The sequence below is a fragment of the Peromyscus leucopus genome, chromosome 16_21 (assembly GCF_004664715.2).
Source record: "Peromyscus leucopus breed LL Stock chromosome 16_21, UCI_PerLeu_2.1, whole genome shotgun sequence".
NCBI lineage: Eukaryota > Metazoa > Chordata > Mammalia > Rodentia > Cricetidae > Peromyscus > Peromyscus leucopus.
This window is the reverse complement of record NC_051084.1, coordinates 71,159,603-71,183,402: the sequence shown is the minus strand read 5'-3', so window position 1 is coordinate 71,183,402 and position 23,800 is coordinate 71,159,603. Positions and strand designations below refer to the sequence as shown.

At 41.9% G+C, this 23,800-nt stretch overlaps 1 protein-coding gene across 3 annotated transcripts in view; it reads right to left on the bottom strand.

The window, feature by feature from the left end:
- The window catches only part of Satb1 (SATB homeobox 1), a 94,626-nt gene extending 79,210 nt beyond the window's left edge, over positions 1 to 15,416 (bottom strand). The window contains exon 1 of one of the 3 annotated variants that reach the window (XM_028890190.2): positions 15,313 to 15,416. The gene's annotated coding sequence lies outside the window, so the exon portion shown is untranslated. Of the gene's footprint in view, positions 1 to 8,687; positions 9,017 to 14,618; positions 14,788 to 15,312 lie in introns of those variants that run through there. The other 2 variants (XM_028890189.2, XM_028890187.2) reach the window with 2 other exon arrangements.
- Positions 15,417 to 23,800: the final 8,384 nt, after the last annotated feature.

Below are 23,800 nucleotides of genomic sequence, written 5' to 3'. Positions count from 1 at the left end.
GTTCTTCCCACCCACTTCAAGTGTTACATAGCACATGGCTAGTGGCTCTCACAACTGCACAGTGTAGACTGTAGAACACTTACTTGCCCACTGCAGAAAGGCCAACTGGGCAGTACTTACCTGAAGAACTGTAAAAGATGACTAAGTGAGCCCAGGATCTGCTCCGAAGGAGTCTTACAGGTGCTGACTGGCTTTCAGACATTCTAATGATGTCTGAATGGAGATCATTTTCCATTTTAAAATTAGCCCAAAGATCTGTAATGTTACATGGAATGAAACTAGTGTACCACTGAATACAAATTTAAAGTAACTTTCCAGACATGTCTGCACTTGAGAGGGTCCTGCAATACATCTGCAACAATATGCAGTCATTATAAATGCTACTTGCTATGAGTGCTTCAATACCATATAAGAAAAGGTATAAACCACAGTCACTGCACCCTTCTCTCAGCTTCCTCATGATGCTAACACAAACCCCTTAGCTGTGGATCTTTGTGCAGCTCTAACTGTAGATACCTACTCAAACTGGGAGAGTATCCAGCTACCAAAACCTGGTACACTGTAGAAAAAATATCAGAGGCTGGAAAAGGTTGCAGGAGAGAGCAAAATATAATGATGATGAACTTCAAACCCAGATTTCAAGGGTTTGGGGTTTTACCCCCACCTCAAGTAGGTTGGGTTCAGTTATAGCCAGACTGATAGTTATCAAAATTATGTCCCCTAATTCCTCTGAGGTTGGCTGTAAATACTCAAAGATAACTTGTGATGTTCTCGACAGACAGGTCATTATCACTGCAGTGTTAGCTGTCATGGCTGGCAAAGAGGCTGGGCCTTTACATTGCCAAAATGGATTTTTATTAGCAAGGATTTATTGAACAAAAGTTTTCAAAACTACCTTTCCTTCCACAGATGTTAATATGAATATTTCTTTTACAAGGTATAGTGGAAATAATTTCATCAAAATTTGTGGGTATTTCTGTCTAGACCCATATATAAGATTGAGTAGAGATCAGGAAAGATTCCTGCAGTCACCACCGAGTCTGCTTAGTATAGGACCACCAATGTACCCGTGTTTCCAGACGCCTGGCTTTACATTATGGCTCCTGAAATGAATGAACTTCATGCTCCTTTCTCTTGGGATCCTTTAACATACAGCTTAGTTTAGCCTTGTTGTCCAAAACCTGGTATACTGCAGGAAAAGGGCGGCAGAGGCTATAAAGCTGTGGCTTATTCTCCCCTTCCTCTGATGTCCCATCGTACTGCCCATCCTTCCAGCTGGGTAGCCTTCAGTATGCTATACTAGTCCTCTGAACTGCAAGGCTCCGAGCATCTTAACATTTCTTACATATGTGCATATCCCTGGATTCTTCCACTGTGCCTACCACCATGGGAAGAAATCCCTGAACTGTTTGCAGAAGAGAGTGCTTAAGGATCTTAGGAAGGAAAGGCAGGTATGGGCCTCACAGCCCACTGCAACTGAATGGAATGGTTGAAAGTGTGTGAGTCAGGCAGTGTTTTAAGATTCCCAGGATGTCTCTGCTAAATGATCAAGTCCGGCATCCACTAACTTAGGTAATATTTTGGAGACGGACTCAAACGGGCCCACTAGGACACTCCTGAACTGCGGTTTTTAACCTAATCCTGGGGACACTTAGAAAGACAGGGTTGTTGCAGGTACCAGCAGTGAGTGCTTCAAAACTCAAGTAGATGTGCAGGCATTTGTTTCAAACAGACAGATAAGGGGGGTGGGAACAGGATATTAGATCACCGAGTTGGTAAAAAGGGGTCTGCTGTCCGAGGAACCGTGATAAATTAGCATTTGGGCACTTGCTTGAGATTTACTGGGGTGCCAGAAATCCTATGCAGGTATGTGATTTATCATCACAGACATAAGCGACTAACCACAAAATTACATATGGAAGCTCAGGTCTACAGCAAGTCTATTATTTACTGGAGCCAGAACTATCCAAGTTTCCTCTAAATCTTTTTTTTTTTTTTTTTCAACACAGTTGAATGTGATTTTTTTTCCCTCCCCTCAAAACCACTATTTAACCTTGAGTGGGCTTTTCAAACAATTGAAAACTTTTCTTCTTTTCTTTTTCAGACTGTCCCTGAATTTTAGCAAAACTGAAGTTTTCATACTGTACATGCCCTGGATGCTCTGAAGCTAACTGAGGAACACTTCAACATTGGGAACAAGGATCCTTGGGCATCCGGGAGACTCGAATTCCAATGAATTCCAACAGTAACTCTTCCCTTCCTTTAGTCAGGACAGACAACCAGAGTTCCTTAGAGATGCAGATATTATCGTTAATGTTTTCTGGTTTAGTTGCAGGGATGAAGAGCTTGATACCCAGTAATGTCCTTGGGGACATCAGCCAAAAGCAGTATCTAGTGCTGCACTGCCACGAGCCGACAAATGCCACAGGACACTAGCAGGGGATGGTCCACTGCGAAGGAAAGCCACAACCTGAGACAAATCCTTCTCACTGGGAAAATGATTAGACTCCATTTTAATGCTTAAAATTTGATCAAGCAAAAGGGGAGGTTAATTCAAAAGTAAAATGATATGTGGCTGATGGAAGGATTCAGAAGAGGTGGTGATGATGGCTGTTCACAATGTGAATATAATCAATGTCACTGAACTGTATCCTTAATGTCATCAAAATGGCATATTTTAGGTTATATATTTACCACAGGGAACAAATTAAAAAAACAAAACAAAACAAAAAACAGTCAGCTATTCCTGAGAGCAGCAGAAATATATTGTCATTAACACATCATGCAAGCTTCAGAGAAACAATGAACTCCATGACACTGAACAGTCACCCCTGCACTAACATCCCAGGGCTGTGTTAACAGCCACAGTCCAGTCTGCTAGAGAAGTCATTCACAGGATGAGCGTCTGACCCCAGGATAATTAACCTGGTCTAGTGATCACCAACCAATATCTCACCCATTTTGAAGATCCTCCAATGCCAGAGGATACTTCTCTCTTAACATTTTACTCAACACGATATCTGAGCAAAGGAGGAAGAGATAAAGACTGAATGAAACAAAGGAGCACAGTCAGTCCAAAGAGTGTGTCTTTTTCAAAAGCCTAACAATTACGCTCACAAAGCAGTACATCTTCCCTCTTGTCCAAGTAGGAAAGTATCATTGTGAGGATAGTATAATGTACTCTACATAATAATCTATAAATTGTTTGTATTTGGAGACTTTAGACTCTATTTTTTTAAAACAAAGTTCTTAAATATAAATTTAATTAGTTTCAAATTTAGTCAGTTCTGACAGGGATCAGGATCAAAGTAGTTAACTTCTTATCCAACAATTATAATCATTCTTTCCTATGTTATGCTGTCCTGGATAGAGTATTATATCATCTATTCTGATGATTTTATATTAGTGACTTTTACATTAATGGTGAAATTTTTAATGAACTGGAAATTAATTTATAAATTATATTTTATTCAAGTTCATATTTATATAGATGTATTTTTCTGATATGCATGACTAAGGAATATTATGTAGTGAATCTAAATTAAAGATATATTTATTATGTGTAAAAGCATTAATTATTATAAATAGCTTTAAATATATCTATAGAAGATCTAGTTACCTGTCTTAAAGGTGCCTCGTTATTAACATGTTTATTGTGAAACTTAATTTATTAGATAACTAGCATGGACTATAAATATACATGTATGTATATTATAGCTGATAAGCAAAACGTTTATAAATAATACTATACTATAACTTTAAACAAAGAACTAGAGGGGCTGAAGAGATGGCTCAGTGGTTAAGAACACTGGCTGCTCTTCCAGACCTGGGTTCAATTCCCAGCACCCATATAGCAGCTCACACCTGTTTGTAGCTCCAGTTCCAGGTGGGGCTGACACACTCACACAGAAAAACATGCAGACAAAACACCAATGTACATAAAATTTAAAAAAAAAATTATTAAAATTTTAAAAAAAGAACTAGAGAGCCTTGAGGCTATTTTTTAATCATTTATTTTATTTACTTTTTAAATGATTTTTTCATTTGTATTATACACACACATATACATATATATATAGTATACACACACACATATATATAGTATACACACACACACATATATATATAGTATACACACACACACACACATATATATATATAGTGTACACACACACTCATAACTGTCTGGAAACTACGCTGCTGGAAGATTGGTCAGTGCCAGCTGGTTTCCTATTCCTTCTACAGTGAAGCTATGCTCCATATTCATGGTACATTTTATGAAAATGAAACTTCTTACCTCTCCTTGGAGGTAATTAAGGCCCTTGAGACCAAGTCTTGAGTTCACTTTGTACAAAGGGAATTTATCACTAAAAATATACAAAGCTTCAAAATAAGTGTAAATGTGTCTTTGAGGCTGGCAAGAGCCACAGTTTAGGATATAAAACCAACTCTTGTGGTATTCTTAATAGATTGAAAAAACTTAATGGTCTGGCCAATATCCAAGTATGTGTAAACATCTATGTGTATATGTATACACACACATATATAATGTACACATGGCATAACATGATAAATAGACAGTTAACACTTTCGTAACATGCAAGAGTTGGTTACTCAATTAAAAAGCGGGAGACCATTGTTTTCATCAGACACCCTTTAAGACCCACAGTTGGGTAATGTAACATCCTATTATTAAGCAACTCTCACAGAAAGGGGATATGACACAGTAGAAAACAAGAAGGAAGAAAAGGTAGGGAAAACAGGTATGGGCCTTCCTTCCCATTTCGCTGTCCAGCTGAGTGACCACTAGCTAAGCATGATTCCACAGCTGTAAAATGAAGGGACAGAAGTAGATGTTCAGGGCCACATCAAGGTGTCTCTGCCTTTACTTTTAATGTAAAAACTAAGTTCACTTTAAAAGGGAAATAAAGACACAGGAAATTTCTCACATGCTATATTAGATGTTTATCTATATATAAGAGACAGGTGTCAAACAAACAAATTAAAAAAAAAAAAAAAAACCACTAAGGCAAAGAGAAACTTTAACTCACCAGATTCCATCTGTTACATTTGAATTCATGCATAATTGATTATCCATGACTGGTAAGTTCTTTTCTCAGTAGCCGGCCACAGTTTTCTAAACATTATGTATTAAATCACTACTAAAGTAGAAGGCATTTCAGAAACAGAAAGGCAGAATAAGAATATTTTAAATGAAAAATTACATGCTGGTTAATAATAATACAGCTGACCTATGTTTAAGGGAGAGAAATTTTAATCATGTGCATATTAAATATTAATAACCTATTCTGTTATTGTTATAATAAGGTTAAGTAGGCTTCACCATGCTTAAGGAAAGCAAGAGAAAGAGAAACACATAATCGTACAAAAGCTGCAGAGACGGGACAGACCTAAGGAAAATGTGTCAATAATAAACAAGAGGAAATGAGAAAGAAGGAGAGGATGAAGGTGGAAGCTAATCTCTATGTGTCATTATGATTGCCAGAGTACTGGCAAAGAAGCAGCATCCTTTTATTTCAATTTTAATCATTTCTGAATTTTAATACCCAGCTCCTTTTGTAATTCTCCTGGCATTCCCCATATGCCTCCATCCCAGCCAAAACACCAGTGTAAATTAAATGGCAGGCAACCACATCACTGATGTAGCCTTCCCAAAGACCCTACACCAGGTGACCAAACGCAAAAGAAGGTAAGCCTACCTTACATCCCTCAGGACCTCCAGCCAATTAACTGTCTCAGTGTCTGCTACTTTCTTTAATTTTGAAAAGGACAGTGGTTAGGGATGCTACAGAGAGAATCGTTAAAAAAAAAATCAAGCAAGCCAGTGGTAATACAATAATCAGTGACCATCAGGGCCTGGAAAAATGAGTTTGCTCTCACTGGCACTAAGGAGCATCACATGATTATTTAATTACAGCTCTAATTTTTGTCTCGTGGATGGCAACATATCAACAATTAATAGGGCAGATAGAGGAGAGTGTGTTTTAAAGAGACAGAATGTGTGTGATAACACTATAGGTCACACTGCAGTGCACCACTTAAAAGAATTTTGTGTGTGTGTGTAACTAAGTAGGAATGCCTTGCAAATAGTCCCACACATGCTTTCAAAAGATAATAAAATTTTTGAAAGAAGTGTCCTTTTTAGATAATATTCAAAGCATGCCCGTAACCTTTCCAAAAGTTAACGTCCAGCTAACAAGCCTTCTAGTTGACTCTGGGTTAAGTTTTGAGGAATAGAAGGAAATTCTCTCATATAAATACCCGAATCCTATTGTTGGTAAGTGAGGTACATAACTACAGCTCTTTGTCTTGGTGCAATCATCATGGCTGACATCTACTTAATGGGGTCCTGAGAAAATATCACTGTAGTTGGAAAGAGGCGGGCGGTGGAGACGAGTCAGCCTCGTGCCACTCACCCACACTGTGCTGGGCTCTGGAATATCAGCTAGACCCAATATGGTGGCCCAGCAGCAAATTCAGGGCAGTACTTTGGGTTGATTCTGGTGAAATTTGTTATCACAGCCTAACATCAAGGGACCATGAACCTAAACAGAGACTTAACATAATCCTAAAGGAAAGCTAGGAAGGATAAAACAGAAACTCTAGTACTTCTGTCCAAAACACAACAGAATACATACTTAAAGAAGAAAAACATTCCATAATCTACAAAACTGGGATCATGGGAGGACTAGATGCTCATATAACCTCAACAGTAGCACAACGATAGAAAGAAATGTCTCTTTTTACTCCATGAATCTTTATCAACATGAATTATATTTACTATTTACCCAATTATTAATTTTGCCTTCCTTAAATGGTGCTTATTATATGTAAGACAGAGAACACTAACTGTTCAGTATCTCCTATTTTATCTGTTACAGAAAGGTAGCTTAACTTAATTCCTTTTTGTAGTTTAATACCTTGTATGATAACAAATATCTACAGTATCTACAAACTTGTCAAAGCAGGAATGCTCCTGTGTTTTTAAATGCTATATTAGGAAGTTACAAAATCTACAAATTCATCAAGGGAATTGTTAACCAATCCATGGGAAATGTTTAGATATTAAAACTCTGTGGTTTCTGTCACTTAAATGCTGTGACAGAAGCCATAGCTTAAACCTAGATTTGAGATTTAGACAATAAAATCATCACTGTGGTCAGCTGTTCAAATGTATTTTAAGTATTATTGGGTTATATGGAATTGAGAATAATGTAAATTGACTAAAGGACACTGACTACAATGATTCCACAGAAATATTTACCAGGCTAAATCAACTCAATAAGCAAGCTTCCACTTGTATATGTTGGCCAAAGTCATCGGGAAACAAGGGAATGTGGGCATCTCAAAATACAGGATGGGAAAGCTGAAACTGTAGTGTGTGTAGTAACTGTATCCAGTGGCAGGAGCGGAAGCCAAGGAGCCAATGCTAACAGAAAAAAGGAAAAGCAAAGGCACTCCACTGCTTGCAGAAGTTTTAAAATTAGAGTATTTTAGTGAAAACCTTTGATGATTCTTGACCAAAAATGTGACTCCACACATTTAAAAAGATATTTTTCAAGAATCTAGCAAGCAGCAGCTTGTATCCAAGAGTATACATCATTCTTTCTTAACATGGTTGTTAATATACAGTTAACGTGTCTCAGAAAAAGGCTGTAATTAACTGTCTACTGCTCTAATAACACTAATAAGCATACAGTATGATTAAAATACAATGACTCCATACACACTAAGGCTGTCATTTTTAAACTTTTAAGATAATGTTCTAAATTGTTTCTTAGGCCTCTTAAACCATCAAAAAAGTAGCTCGCCTCTCAGAGTTTTGGAAGCATAGTTATTAAAATAGGGTTCCTGCCTCCCACAGACTAGGGAACTCTTCTACCATTAAGCAAGGCATCTATTGTTTCACTTAGGTTATTTAGTGGATTCTACAGAATCTTTTAAAATGTAAAGCGGTAAGCATTTGTATTTTGTCCTTCATTCATTGGTAAAATGTTTTCTTGGAGAAGGATTGGCTTTGCTAAATATCAAAAATCACATAGAATTAATTGTTGTTGATCTCCAATGATTCCCATTGTCTGGTTCACTGGAACAGGAAAAGCCGATTGCATTCAACATCAAACAGCTAATTATTGCAACAATATACTCAAGGATATCTTCATTTCAAAAAATATCTGCATACAATGACTGTTATTTTATTTATAAAAGTATTACAATGAAATATTTATAACATAAAGCTTGTTTTTACCTTAAAGTCCTTACTATACTAAACATTAAAAGGCCAAACTGTCATTTATACCCTTTTAACAGCACATCATAAACCACTGAGTAAGATTACAGAGGAATCTCTAGCCATCAGCTCTGGCTTCCAGGAAAACTGCATCTGAAGAATTCCCCACTACACAGATGACACACTGTCTTTTCTTTAAATACCTCAAGGAACGAAGGTCTAAGAATTTCCCTTGTGGAGACTACTAGCATATTTTACCCCTCAACAATGAATACCCACTGAAAAACTGTCCTTGGCTCTTGGTCCCAAATCATCATGAGAAAAAAGCAATATCCCACAGAGACATCTCATCAAAGCCTGTCGGTCACTGTGGCTGCAACCCTGATTCTCCCTCCACATGGAGCTGAGTGCCTGGAGTAACTTTTCTGACACTTACCCTCTCCAATGCCAGAGGTTGATCTCCAAAGGTAGCCCTAGAAGAAGGGTCTTCGATGGGGTGACAGTGCCGAAGTTCTCTCTGGCACACTAGCAAGGCAGGCACATCTCAAATGAGGTGGTTACCAGTTGCCTGGGAAGCAGCTGGACCATGTCTGCAGATCTGAGGGTGCGCCACAAATCAGGTCACAGCTCTGAGTAGAGTCCACCCCTTTCATCTGGGTACAACGCCCTCTACTTCCGGCACACCTGGGTGGGGGAGAGCAGCGGAGGGAGGCTGGCTTAGATCCACAGGCATTCTAGTAAAGTCACAACCAGGTGGAGCCAGACCTCTACCTCTTGTGCATGGGTTGCACCCTCATTACTGGGTGATGCACCCCTAGATACTCAAAAATAAGTGGCTCTAAAATGAGTGATGGCTAAAATAAAATAATATACACTTAAATGTTCTATCCATCATGATCTTCCCTCCCCTAGAAACAGAACAGACTCTGAATGTTTGATTACAAGCTACTTCTCCACTAATTGTCAAATAACTGCACCAAATAAATTCCAGCAGAAAGTAGTGGTATAAATCCTGGGATATCCGTTAACTGCTTTTCATCCCTCAGAACTGAACTAGATCCCTGACTAACTGAATCATATCCTTGAAAGTCCACTGAAGGAGGTGGTTAGAATTACTATTACAAGCCTTCAGACAGCAACAACTGTGCAAGTGATACAGAATGACTTGAAGGAATAAAAATAGGCCAATATGCTAGAGAAACGCTCTACTACTAAATCTCACCCGGAATACATATACACACAATCTGTATCTATTTACTCTAAAATGGAATATCTGATCTTTAAAAAGACTTTAAAAAAATAAACAGCAAAAGGTACCGTTGGCATAAGATCAAAAGTACAAAATAATGTGTGTTAATGTGTTGATCACACTATGAAGACATCAAGTTTAAATAGACTCACCATTGAGAACAGCAGTTAGCAATGATATATAAATTACCATAGGAGATTCTTTTTTCTTTGGGAGAGTGGAGGGAAGGAGCCTTGTGTAACAGATTTGATTTACACGCTTGCTGTATTAAGACCATATTCTGTACTGATGTCAGTAGAGAATGTGGTTACAGATTGACAACTGTACAGGCAATAAGCTTGAGAGATCCTTAGACAGTTTAAACAAAAATAAGCCATTTCTCGAGCTGGTCATGGGTTTGGGCATTCAACTTTAGCAGGATGTTGAGGCTTCAGAGGGACCCTGTAAGACAGGGACCTTGAATTGACGAAGTTAAACAAATATATTCAGTATTATAAAATAAAAGTGGCAACAACCCTTATTTTGAGGATGGCAGATTAACAACAAGAAAAATAAGAAGACAAGAGTATGTCTAGAGGGGAGCTAAGAAGCGACCACTCAGCCAGGAAGCCCTACTTTATAGGCCTGTTTGCAGAACTCCATTAAAAACTGAAACATTCTGTCCAAGAACTGGAGAGGAAGAGCCCGCATCACAGGCGTGATCTAAGAATCAGATAGTTTGATCTATTTGGAACTTTGTAGAAAGTTAATTTAGTAAACACATACTTGACTGTGCTTGAACACATCTGTCCAGGGGATGCCTCAGGATGACTGTGCTCAGTGGCATGCCAGCGTGCTGGGAGTTTGATGCCGCCAGCAGTGGGAGTGCAAAGGAAAAGTGCCCCACATTCCTCCCAACTAGTGTTCACATGGCAGACATGAGAAGATGGAATGATTCTTCTTTAAAGTTTTGCTACCAGGGAATGGGAAGAAAAACTGCTCTCGACCCTTTTCTCTCAACCAGGAAGAGTGAATCCCTGGGTTACAACCCAGGTAGATATTAAAATAGAGACAGAGCCGTTATTTAGTGGTGACAGGAATATAAATACGTGCACTAACCTATAAACTGGTATTTACTTCAGGAAGGTAAGTAATATTTTTCCTCTGATTGCTGAGCTGTCAGTTTAATGCAGCGTAAATAAACAGTAGGTGCCTGCTAGCTCAAAGTAGGAAGTGCTCATTGCACACGAGGAGCAGATTACTGAAGCCTGGTGCTCATCATGCTGAAACATAACTTTCATTTTACCAGAAAATATACCCTACTGTGGGTTATTTTTCGTGCCTGATCTATTAATTAACTTAACTCTATTCTGCCAAAATGTAAATTAATTTGTAAAAAAAAAAATCACCACAGAGTTTTGGAATATGAAAACCAAATCAATTTCAAAAGCAAATACTAAAAATGAATGCTTCATATAATAAGCATAAGCTATTTAAAGGCAAAAAGGATAAAGAACATATTTAAATAACAGAACTGAATAACCTGAGTTATTTACTTTACTCAAAATCTTCCCTTGCTAATTAAAAGCAACTGGCACCTCTAATATTCTGTCACCTTATGCTAGTGTGGTCTTTTCCATATACATGCATAGTTTGCTCTCTGAAATGTCTGAAGGGAAACCATTTATAGGAACTAAGCTGTAGTTCTTATTTCAATAGGAAGAGCTCCGATTACACCGGGGAGAAGCCAGGACGGAAGACCCTTCCTAGCAGCCTTTGTGTACACTGTGGTTTTCTTTCTATTCTATGTATGGCACAGAGCTACAGCAATACATACCAACTGATTTTCCCTTCTACAGATAGTTGCTGAGAAAAATATTTTGTGGCATCATTTTAAATGAGAATTCATCTAAAAAGTATAAAAGGGCACTTGGCAAGGTCTTCCATGTAAAACATGAACACAATTCTGATATCCAATCAATAATTTGCAAAGGAAAAAAAGAGGGTTTTTTTTAAAAGAATATTTTTGCATTCAACTATAATGTCTAGACATAATTAGAAGATTGATTTAGTCATATGCATTTATGTACTTCATCAATTCCAAGTACTAATATAATATTAATTGCAATCATCCAAGATAACATGTATGGAAGGAATGATGTGTTTATAAGCAGGGCCTATCTATGTATGTCCTGTTTGGAAATTTACAGAGCAGGTGAAAACCACTGGAGTGCTTTAGAGAGTCCCTGTTATACACCCATGTTATGTTTAGCTTAACACTGTTTGTAACCAAAAGATTTCTACAATAATGAGGAACAGGTGCCTGTCACCTGACCTTTTAGGCCTAATTTACAACCCACAACCTGTCACATGAAAAAATAAGTGAAATTCCCTTCTAGATTTTCAGACCTCGCTAGTTTAATGTGTTTCTCAGCCATCACTCTGCAGCAGCATCTTGTTCAGTCACAGGTTCATATAGCTGGCAACAGACTTCTTTGCAGAATAAACTAATATTCATTTTGTTGTTGCTCTTGTTTAAGATGCTGGGAGACAAAGGAACTACTTTTGTAGATCATCGACCAAAGAAGAATATATTAATTTATTACAAGTGAACAAAAGACATTCCTGTTGAATACTTTTACATACAAAGAACTATTATTTATTACATATTTCAGCTTGTGGGAAAGTAAGGAATGCATTGATTCTGGAAATAGCTATGTGGATTTGGGAAGTTCTCTAGGTCTTTATCATTGTTCTCCTCCCCTACCTCGCATACATTTAAAGAAGCAGTTACTTCAGGGAGGAAATCCCTATTTGTTCTTTTTTCATCCATCATCTGTATTCATTATTCAAAAAGGAAAACAAAATTGAGCAGTGATTTTATTTCTCTTGCATAACCTTGTTACATGTAGCCATATTCAAATTTAACAATGCTTTGTATTTTATTGCTACTGTTTACATATTATGTATTACATATGACTGAACAACTCTACATTTAAAATATTGTTGCCATTAGAAAAAAAATGAACTAATAAGTGTCAAATGGAGATGAAGAATAAACATACTTGGTATATTTATAAGATGGGGTCATTTAAAATGCACACAAATAGGATGAATATTTTGCTACTGTTACATGTTATATAGTATGCACACTGCTTAAAGTGTATTTATTTAACAATGCCCTTAACCAAGTTAATTAAAGTATTTCTGCCTGGTGACTGTGTTAAAGCTTAGGAGGTAGTGAATGATGCCGCCAGTTACTTCTGCTAAGTTAAGTTGAAATTAAGCACTTATTATAACCTTTCCTAACAATGTGAGAAAGACTGAGTAAATATATTAAATTTGTTTCACAACAGATGCTTGGGTTGTTAATATTTAAGATGCCTATTCATGCTATTCCTGTCTGCACATTTGTCAAAAATGTAAGCTTGAATGCTAATGTTTGCCAGCAGACTGGAGCAGCCAGTCTATGCACTTACTACTGCTCTACTAAAATAACATGCCATAGAAATAAAGAACCGCTGCTAAGTCATACCACAAGTTCTACATGGGAGATTCATAAAGGTTTTGAGAACCAACACCTCAACCTGGCTTTCCTCGGACTTAAAGTATGGTCATGATTTATTTATTTATTTATTTATTTATTTATTCACTTATTGCATGGGAATCTGACTACACAATAAATCTCACTCTTTCAGAAAATCCACTTTGGATAAGGTGTAAATTTAAGTAAAGTTTGGAAGGCTGAGCTACTGTCAGCCGCCCAAACACTGTAAATGCCAGGTACTACTTAAGGGCAAAACCTGACTCCTAGCAGAGACCCTGACTCTTGCTCAATCATCCCCTCCTCTGTCTTCTTGGGAAAGTCCGGTGCTGTGGCCTCTAAGGATACAAACATGGAACTCCAGGCAATCAATCGCGAGCAGATAGGTTCTCTCCAGGGAACTAGATGTCTTTCCTGTCCCTATGACCAAGTGAAATCCAAGTCGTAACCCTGGGAATATGGTATGCCTCAGAGAAAGTTCTCCCAGGAAGGGCATAGAGAACAAAGTTGTCAACCGGGCATTTTGAGAGATGACCCGGTGGTTGACATCTTGTTAAGTACAATCTAGCCCTGATGGAGGCCAGGGACAAAACCTGCCCTGAGCTCTACGCTGCTCCCCCTCTCTAGGTGTTCTGGGGTCATCCCAGAAGGGACTTTTTTTAGCGCCTTTTGCCTGGTACACGCACGTGTCACTCTCCGGACCTGTCACCTGCCTCCTCGGTTTCTTGCACCCGGCTCTCCAACCCCAGTTCGGCCTCCCTGAGAGCTCTGCAATGGAGGAGCACTGAAAAAGGCCGCTTCTCTCTAGTGTGGACCTTAACAGGAAACCGAGACGTTGACCCCAGTGCTGCACCTGTGCGGCCAAAACCCCAACTAAGACAGCAAGCATGTCTTCCCAGCCTCCCGCCCAAGCCCAAGCCCGAACCACCCTCCAGGGCCGACCCGCGATCGCCCGCGAGGGCTCTACAAGCGCTGTACTTCGGCTCTCAAACTCTGGGCTCCAACTTAAGCGCCCAGCGCCCGAGTGGCTCCCGGGATAGAGAAGTTGCCACAAACTTCCCGGGCCCCTCTCCATCTCCTCCCACCACCAGCCAAGCAGTGCTGGTCGGCATAGGACAGGGGGAGATGGACCAGGATAGGATGCTAAGTGAACTCCAGATTCAGAGCACGACCTTCCCACTCCACCCGGCACCTCGCCGCCTTCCCGGCACCAGGGCTCACGGAGCGGCTTCCTTTCCCCGCTCGCCCGTTTAGGGCTTCCCCACTCCGCCTTTCTCCTCTAAAGAGGGTCGTCCCCACGACCTGGACGAAAGTGTCCAACTAGAGTCTGCCAGGCAGGTGTGCGAGAGAAGCAGGACACCAGGAAAGTACGCATCCCGGCCATGTCCCTCTCTTCACCAGCCCAGTCCTCCCGAGTGCCTGCGCGCGCGCGAGAAGGGCCAGCAAGACCCCGGCTCGCAGGGGGCGCAAAGCCGCCCCAGCCGGGGCCGCGGAGAAGTTTGGATCAGTTCCGCATCCGCAGAAAACGGAGGCGAGCCGAACAAGAGACCCAGAGCGTGAGCAGCACCGGCAGGGAGCAAAGGAGCGGGACTCACTCAGGCGTGGAACCGGGGCAGCGCGGGCCAGCGGTGCGGGCCGAGGCCGGGTCGGCTCCCCGCGCGGGCGCGCCGGGCGGCGGACTTCCCGGGCGGCGGCTGCAGCTGCTGCCACCTCCCCGCCGCCGAGCTGCGGCCGCCGCGGAAGTTAATGGCAACTTGACTTCAAGTTGTCTTCTCTTCCCATCCGAAGTGGGCGTTTAAAGGGGGCAGAGCGCGGCGAGCAGCGAGCGGGGAGCGCGCGGGGCCGAGGGGGAAGGGAAGGGGCGGGGGCGGGGCGGGGCGCGGGAGGGGGCGCGGGAGCCGCTCGGAGCCCGCAGTGTACAAGGCTGAGCGGGCGATCGGGGCGCCCCCCCCAGAGTCCCCCACCGCTGCCTGGGGGGGCGCGCGTGCGAGGCGGGCCGCGCACTCGTCGCTCGCCCGCGTGGGGGGCTCGCGGACCCCGCAGCGGGAGCGACCGGGCCGGGCCTGCCTCCCCCGTGGCGGCGGCCGCTTCTCCCCCTGGCGGCGGGATCCTGGGCGGCCGGTGGCTCCGAGAGCGCGCAGTGGAGCCCGAGCCGAGCCGAGCCCGAGCCACCGCGGCCGCCACATCCCCGCACGCCGCCCGGGTGCGGGGTCGCTGCGGGAGAGCGGCCCTGAGCGCCGCCAGGGTAAGTGTGGGCGCACCCCGGAGCCCCGCCGCCCGGGCCCTCACCTGCACTGCCCTGACCGCGCACCCTGTCGCCCGCTGCTTCCTCTTGTCGTTGTTTGCCTGGGCTTTGGGGGTGCGGAGCGGGGCACTGGTGTGTGTGCCAGCGGAGGAGGAAGTCAGGTGAGAGGCCCTGAGCACCCACCCCCCAAGCCAGCCTGTGTGGGGTGTGTCGCTCCCCAGTAGGGGCACGCGGGCCAAGTTTTCCCCCCTCTTCAGTGTTTGATGGAGATCTCTCCTAGAGGGGGCCTCCCTTCAAACTGATGAGCTCTCCCTTCTTCCCATCCTCTTCTCTCTGGGTATCCCAGCCCTGGAGCTCTGCACCCCAAGTGAGGAGCACGTAGCGGACGGAGGATGAGGGAGCCTTTTGCAGACCCTCTTCTCCGACCCAGCCGTTTGTATTAGTGCCATTTTTTCTGTCGGCAGCTGTAGGTCGATGCAACCCACCAACGAGATGTTTAAGCTGATGTCTGAATCACCTCTGCCACCACCCACCCAAAACATGGGGCAAAGGGGTCAAGAAATGCGGATTTCATAGGAAGAGAGGCAGGGCCCAGGGACCGTTCCAAGCGGAGAAAATCCAAAGAGCTCTGAAAGATCAAACTAGCTGGAGGCTCGGGACCCCGAGCTAAGGAGAAACTGGACTCTGTTAACTTTAGCTCACTCCCCTGCCACTCCTCCCACCCCCCAGTTCTAAAGCAGCTATCAACTAACAGGTCTTTTGTTTCCTGTTGTGTCGCCTTTGAGAAATTTGCATTGAATATGACGACAGAAAATTACTACTGTTTACTCAAAGTTAAGGGGGTTGCAGAACGAAAACAGTTTTTACTTTTCTCTTTGTGTGTTTGGCAAGGAGTGGAGCTGTTAGGTTCGTGTCAGGAATTGCAGAAGCTCAGTTGTAAAAATAAGGACTGTAGAACTGCCTAGGTCTGTTTTTAGCAGCTGCACTTTCTTGAGTTCTTTCACATAAGGCTTGCTCTCTCATTAAGTCCCCATAAATAATTGTATGTGGAGCGAAGGCAGTTAGGGCGGCGGGATTGAGATTGCTAGGAGTTCCAACCCTCCAGCGCAGAGCTGTTTGCAGGGAAGTTCCTGGAAAGTGACTGTGGGCTGAGAATTCAGTTTTTCCTAAAAGCTCTGTCAGGTCCTCTTCTGTCGGTTGCCTGTGAATCAAGTACGACACGGTGGGTGACTAGCGATTTGAACCTTGGTAGCAAACACTTCAATGGTGCTGTGTTTTTTGTGAGGTCATTCTAAATGAAGCTAAATGACATGGTTCCGGCTGCTTCCTGAGAGCCCCTCCCCTGTCTATCCGTGAATTCCCTGGAATTCTCCAGTCTTTTTCCAGCTGATCATCATTTTATGCAAGAGACCATCCCAAAGACACAGGATATAAACAAATATGAACTGGTTTGTTCATCTGAGAAACTACACCCCCGCCCCCGACGAAGAGCCCCCTGGAAACCAAAGCCAACAGCTACCAGTGATTGCAGTGGGCAAAACAATGTAAAACCTGAGTTTCCCTTCTTGGCTCACTTTCTTTCCCCTACACGTCCTGGGTGACATCGGATTTTCTTGCCTTTATTTGCCAAGATGCTGAATTGCCTGACTACTGCAGTGTCTTCACTGAGGAAGCCGGAGAGGAGTGGAGACCCAAACACGCTCAGCCTCTGCTGGTTATTATTTCAGAAGCCTGAAGTGAAGCTTAACAGAAATTTGAGATTCAAAAATATATTAACCTTTTTTCTCTTTTATACATTCATATCTTTACCTAGTAGTTCAGATTATCTGCTAAGCCCCATAATTTAGGGTAAGATCTCTCCTGACTTAAAGCCAGAGGGCATGTTGCCCCCAGCATTCCAAATTTGCTTTTCTTCCATCCCTAAATCTGTACAGACAGAGTCTAGGTTCTCACAGTATAAAGACACCCTCACCAAGGTGCCATATACTCACACAGAACCATACACACATGCACAAACGCAGGAATGCACACACAAATCTTTTTTTTAAAAAAATGACCAGATCTAAGGTATTTTTTATAGCAGCCAGCCCGAAGTGGTATAATTGTTTAAAGATATTTTAATCATCTTATTCTACGTCTTTTGCCTATTCACCATCTATGCTGGTGGAGGCCAGAAAAGGGTATCTGTATTGGATCCCCTGGGACTGAAGTTACAGATGGTTGTTGTGAGCTGTCATGTGGGTACTGGAAATGAACCAGAGTCTTTTAGAAGAAAGACAATGCTTTAAAGCACTGACTAGCCCCCATCAAATTTTTCTAACAAATCCAAATGTAATGTAAGTAGTTGAACAACAAGTAAATCTGAAACATGACAAAAGATAAATAATAGTAGTTAGTATCAGTAGCCACACTGATGATTTCAGAGAAGAGATGGTACACTATGGCCTTCTATTCAACATATAAGGAGGGGGCTAAAGTGACATTGGCTTTCGTTAGTGGGAAAATAACAGGAGACTGAGAAGATGACTACCTGGGTCGGTCAGAGAAAGCTCTGAAGCAAGGGGAGAGACTTCTTCCCCTCCCCGACCCTGTGCAACCCTGAGCATGCCCCGTCTCTGAAACGGAGGAAACTGGGCCCCTGAGCTGACATGGTGGGTAGAGGTGTTTGCCACCAAACCTGCTCACTGACTGTCGTCCCCAGGTCCAAGATGGTGGAAGGGGAGAACCAACTCCTGAAAGTTGCCCTCTGACCTCTCTCTACACAGGAACCACACCCACCCACACAATAAACAAATGTAACTTTAAAATTTGTTTTAAAGGTAAAGAAAATAAAGGCTGAGAATCAGGATTAGAAGTTATTTTTATTGCTAATTCATCCCATCAAACCTTCAGAGATCATTTATTCAGAAGACTTAAGTGGATACCCTCATAATGAATTTGGGGTTCAGAGCTTACCACAGAATAGAGTTCAGTTCAATTCCCACAGTGTTTACTATGGGAATGAGTAAATGATTTTCAAAGTCATTCATTCTCTCTTTGTATACTTTACTTTTTCTTTCTCAAGCTGTACAGAATTGGTGCTCTTGACACTCACAATCATTATTTATAGTCTGGTGTTTGTAACAGAACAGAGCAAATTCACCAGGATGGGCTTTTGGCTCGAGTAACAATTCAGATTTCTGGTAGCCTGTGATCAGCCACAAGTGCTTCTCGGTCTTCTCACTCCAGGGCTTGGGCTGATGGAACAGTCACCAGCTTACAAGTCTCATGTTCTCCCCATTGTGCCCCAAAAGAAATCCTCAAGTTGCTTTTGTGAGATTTTTTGCTACAGCAATCTGGAGGGTGGCATGCTGGCATTTGTGAGGTGACATACATCATTTGGGCTCAACAGTATTCTACCAGGACTCTTGTGGCTCTACACAGTCATCACAAGGTAACTATGGTGTTTAAGACAGAAATCTAGGGACTCCTATTCTGCTTGTGACCCTTGCTCTGGTGGACTGCCTGCTGAACTGTCCTGTCCTGCCACTCTGTGGCCCAAGTCTTCCATGTCCTGGGTGAGAATTGCCAGAATGGAACCAACTTATAGGGAGACACAATGTGACCCTTTCAGTGAGGAACAATCCCCACCAGAGTAAGTCAACCCCGTCAATTTTACGTTAGTATTTTACACTGACTAATGTTACACATTTTCTTTTTTCTCAAGACTTGTTTTCCTGGCAAAGGTATGATAAAATAGTACTGTAATTAATATTTATCTAAAGATACCATTATAGTTCAAAACCTGAACGTTGACCTTGAACAATCACATCTCACATTGTTATTATCAAATGGTTTATATACCCTTGTAATACAAAAATATTTGTTCATTCACCATTTGTTCCACATTTTCTTCATTCAATAAATACTCTTAAGTACCGAGTCGAAGTCAGGAGCTCTGTTAGGAGCTGAGGATAAGGACATTAAGAGTTCTCTTCAAGAAGGTATTTTCCTATCGGGCAGGGAAAAGCCCTTGCAATGCTAATAGAGGACCTGGGGCCATGGGAACACCTGGGGTGAGCAAACATTCTAGCTGGAGGCATTGAGAAAAGTTCAGTGGGGGAATTGACAAGAGCTAAGTCTTGAGACTAAGTGGGATTCCTTTAAGAACAAAAAGACAGGAAGGAAGGGTATCTGAAGCCTAGCCCAGTGTGGATGCTAGCCCTTGTTGGGAACTGTGAGGAATTCAGTAAAGCTTGAAGCTCACTGAATATATGTAAAGACTGAACCCAAACTGGTCCACGTTGTGAAGGGCTGTGCATATGTTCTTTGGAGTTGGATCATTCCATATTCCTAGGACTGAAACTTTTTAATTTTCACCTGGTGAAGCATAAATGTAAGTGAACCAAACTGACCAAATTAAGATCATTAACAGTGATGCATATTAATTACTTCTTCTCATTGCTGTAGTAAAACATCTCACAAAAGCAACTTAAGGATTTCTTTTGGGTCACAATGGGGAAGACAGGAGCCTGAGGCATCTGCTCACAAGACATTTGCAGTCAGGAAGCAGAGAGACAGAGACAGACAGACAGACAGACACGCTGGATTCAGTTCACGTTCTCTTTTTATTCAGTCCAGGACTCTAGACCATAGGATACTGCTGCCCATATTCAATATGGGTCTTCACTTTTCAGTTAAACCTCTCTGGAAAGTCTCATAGACACACTGAGAAGTAAGTTTCCACGGTGATTATAAATCCAGTCAAGTTGACAGATAAGATTAACCATCAAAGGAAGAATTGCAAAGGTCTGAAGAATGTATTTTGTCCAAACAAAACATCAGACCTTCCACTTTCTAAAGATAAGCTAAATCCCATGTTTATATGAAAAATTGAAATAGTAAATATTGTCGCTTAACTACATGTTAAAGTACACTTAAGCTGATTTTGGCCTGTAGACATGTTTTGTGAAATTTATGCATGTGCATTTCTAGTGAGGCTGGACTCTCCAGTAATAGTGTCAAATTATGTTTTAGTTCAGACTGTCTTACAGTCATATTCCCTAGACTTTTGAGGATTTTTTTTATTTTAAAAATTGATTCAGGGACTGGCAAGATGGCTTAGCAGATAAAGTTATTTGCTGCCAAGCCTTACCATCAGAGTTGGATGCCTGTGACCTTTACCTTAGTAGGAGACCTCCACACATGTACCATGGTTCATGCACACACTCATACACACATATTACATATATAAATAAATGTAATAAAGATTCTATTGTAAAAATAAATGAATAAATAAAAATTGATTCCTCAATAGTTAGCCATGGATGGAGGAGGGAACTGAGGGATCTCTACCCCTCACCGCTGGGCTGTTTTCTACTGATAGATTCAGGGGTAGCCATCACCTTCAGTGTTCCCACTGATGGTCCCACCAGGCTTCAGTGGACAGATCCAATCCAATGCTCACACAGATGGCCTTAACTAAACTAAATGGGTCACAAAGTAAAACAAAAAAATCATAAAACTGGGAAAGGACTGATAGGTATGGGATTGGGGGCTTGGCGGGCCTGGAAGAGAGGTAAGAGAAGGAGAAAGAGTAGTCAAAATATACTATATACATGTATGAAATTGTCAAATAACAAAATCAGTCAGGAAAAATAATCTCACTGATTGCTTAGTCTTCCTGCCTCTTGCTTTGAGGCCATATTTATCAGCTCCTCAAACATCAGAAATGTATGACAATACCCCCATACTTTCCTATGAACTCTAAAAATATTAGAAATGCTGCCTCTCATAAAGCATGCTGTGCAGTTTCTTGTGAGTTTAGTGTATCCATGTTATTTTTTCTTTTAAAGTGTGTGTGTGTGTGTGTGTGTGTGTGTGTGTGTGTGTGTGTGTGTGTGTACATATGTACTTGTGTCCTGGAAGGTCAGAAGAGCCCGTCAGATGCCCTAGAACTAGAATTGCTGGTGGTTGTGAGCCACAGCTGGGAAACGAACGTGGGCCTTCTTGAAGATCAACACAAGCGCTCTTAAACACTGAGCAATCTCTCCAGTTCTGTATCTTTAAATTCTTAACAACTTGGCTCCAACAGTCATAATTTTCTTCAGATTTCTTGACTTTAAAAAGTCACCAAAGTTGACTTTTTTGTTTTTTGTTTTGGTTTTTTGAGACAGGATGTCTCTGTGTAGCTCTGGTTGTCCTGAAACTCCTGAATGCTGAGTAAAGGTGTGTACCACCATAACCTGGTGACTTTTATTGTGTGAATTATACACAGTAAGAAACTATCCTCTTCGTGTGTTTCATGAATTTTGAAGGTGAAGGGCCACATAACCAAATTCTATTTTAAGCAAAATAAGCACCCATGGGCAAAATGCCTATGGTGTCCAACTGCCTGGATTGAAAGCCTGGTTACTTCCTGTGTGGCCTTGAGCAAGTGGCTTACTGCCTCAGTTTCCTCATAGTGTGATAGGGACAGTGGTTTATTCGTCTGTAGGAACTGCTGGGTAGACAATCTTCAGCCACAGAGTCCAGGCTCAAGACAACAGCTGTTCCTTTGTCATTGGTTATTTGCCATGATTATTCTAATGAAAATGAAAGTCAAGGACAGGACAAGGAAAACAGAGTGAACTAAATATGGTACAAGGTGGGGGTGGGGGAAGGGCTACCAGTATTCATCCATGGTGAGCTTGGCACAGTGTGATGGTAACTACAGCCTCCATTTCTGAGAGAAAAAAAATTTTTTTGAGACAGGGTTTCTCTATGTAGCCCTGGCTGTCCTGGAACTCACTCTGTAGACCAAGGTGGCTTCGAACTCACAGAGATCCTTCTGCCTCTGCCTCCTGAGTATTGGGATCAAACGTGTGTGCCGCCACCACCCGGCTCATTGTTAGATATTTTTTATGTAAAGATTTTAGAAGAGATGTTTTATTATTAAAACAAGAGTTTCATGTATAATGGATCAGAATGCAACATTTTACATGATTTTTTTTATTTAAAAAAATCTGCTAACTTTTGTCATTGTTGGTTGCTGTTGCAGTTCCTGCCCCCTTCCTGTGTGTCTAGTTAACAGCTGTGGTCCTTACCTGCTCTCATCACTGTGCTAACCTGCTGCCCTTTTCCTACCCAGCCATGGCTCAAATGACTGAAACCACACCACCTAAAATCAATAAGGATAGCTTTCCAAAAGAAATTAAAGCAAACTCTTCTAAAAATGGCCAGGTGGATGCTTGTTAGTCAGAACTATAGTCTACCATCCACTGCTGCACATTTTTGAGAAATACTTAGATGAAAAGGGCCCAAAATGCTACATTGCAGTGGTAAACGTAGGCTAGGAAAATCTCAAGGCAGGGTCTGGGAAGTACCTGGGATACTCACAGTCTGCAATGTGACCTCATCCGTTTGAGGGTAAACATTACACATCTTCTATGTGTGTTTCTTAGTCAATGTTCAATTGCTGAGAAGAGACACCATGACCACAGCAACTCTTATAAAGGAAAGCATTTAATTGGGGCTTACTTACAGTTTCAGAGGTTTAGTCCATTATTAGCTTGGCAGAAAGCATGGAGGCATGCAGGCAGACATGGTTCTGGAGGAGCTGAGAGTTCTACATTTGGATCCTCGGCAGCAGGAAGAGAGAGACACTTGGCCTGGCTTGAGCATTTGAAACCCCAGTGCCCACCTGTGATAACACTTCCTCCAGCATGGTTACACCTCCTAATCCCTGTCAAGTAGTGCCATTCCCTGACGACCAAGCATTCAAATATATGAGCCTATGGGGGCCATTCCTGTTCAATTACCACAGTGTGCCATAAAGATGGCAAAGCCCCAGGTGGTCTGTGCTCTGTGCTTTGCTGGTCACTGGGCTTTGAGATTCATTCTAACTTTGAGATCCTCTCACACAGAGCTAGGAAGGATAGCACTCACATATAACCCCAGACCTAGGAAGCAGAGGAATAAAGTTCTGGAATAAGACCCACAGTAAAACACTGTCTAAAAGACATAAAAGTACACAAAAATAAAAAACTAGATAAATAACCTGGAAGTAGGTTTAGGCAATTGAAAACTCAACCAAAGATCTAGTTGTGATTGATACAGGCAGGTCTAGAGTTCACTATGGAGACTAGGGTGGCCATGAACTGACAGAGATCCTCCTGCCCAGCCTTCCCAAGTGCTGAGATTAAAAGCATTTACCACTAAACCCTGCTTAGTTTATTTAATAATTGTTGGTTGACATAGTCTATTACATGTAATGTCTACCCCAGCATGGACCTCTTCATGCCTGGTTCTTTTAAGGGTTTGGAGCTTAAGGGAGACCCTTTAGCAGACAATGAACGGGTAAGCAGGCAGCAGTTTGGAACAAAACAGTACTAGTTCCCTGTTGTAAGACACATCTAAGGTGTGTGTTTCCTGTGTGTGATGAATTTTAAACCCTATTTTTTGTGAATGATTTTCTTAAACTCATTCTAAAATTAATGTGTATAGTCTTCTTAGAATTGATTGGTTTCAAATGACTTAGCCACACCAAGCTCCCCACTCCTTTACCTTCACCAA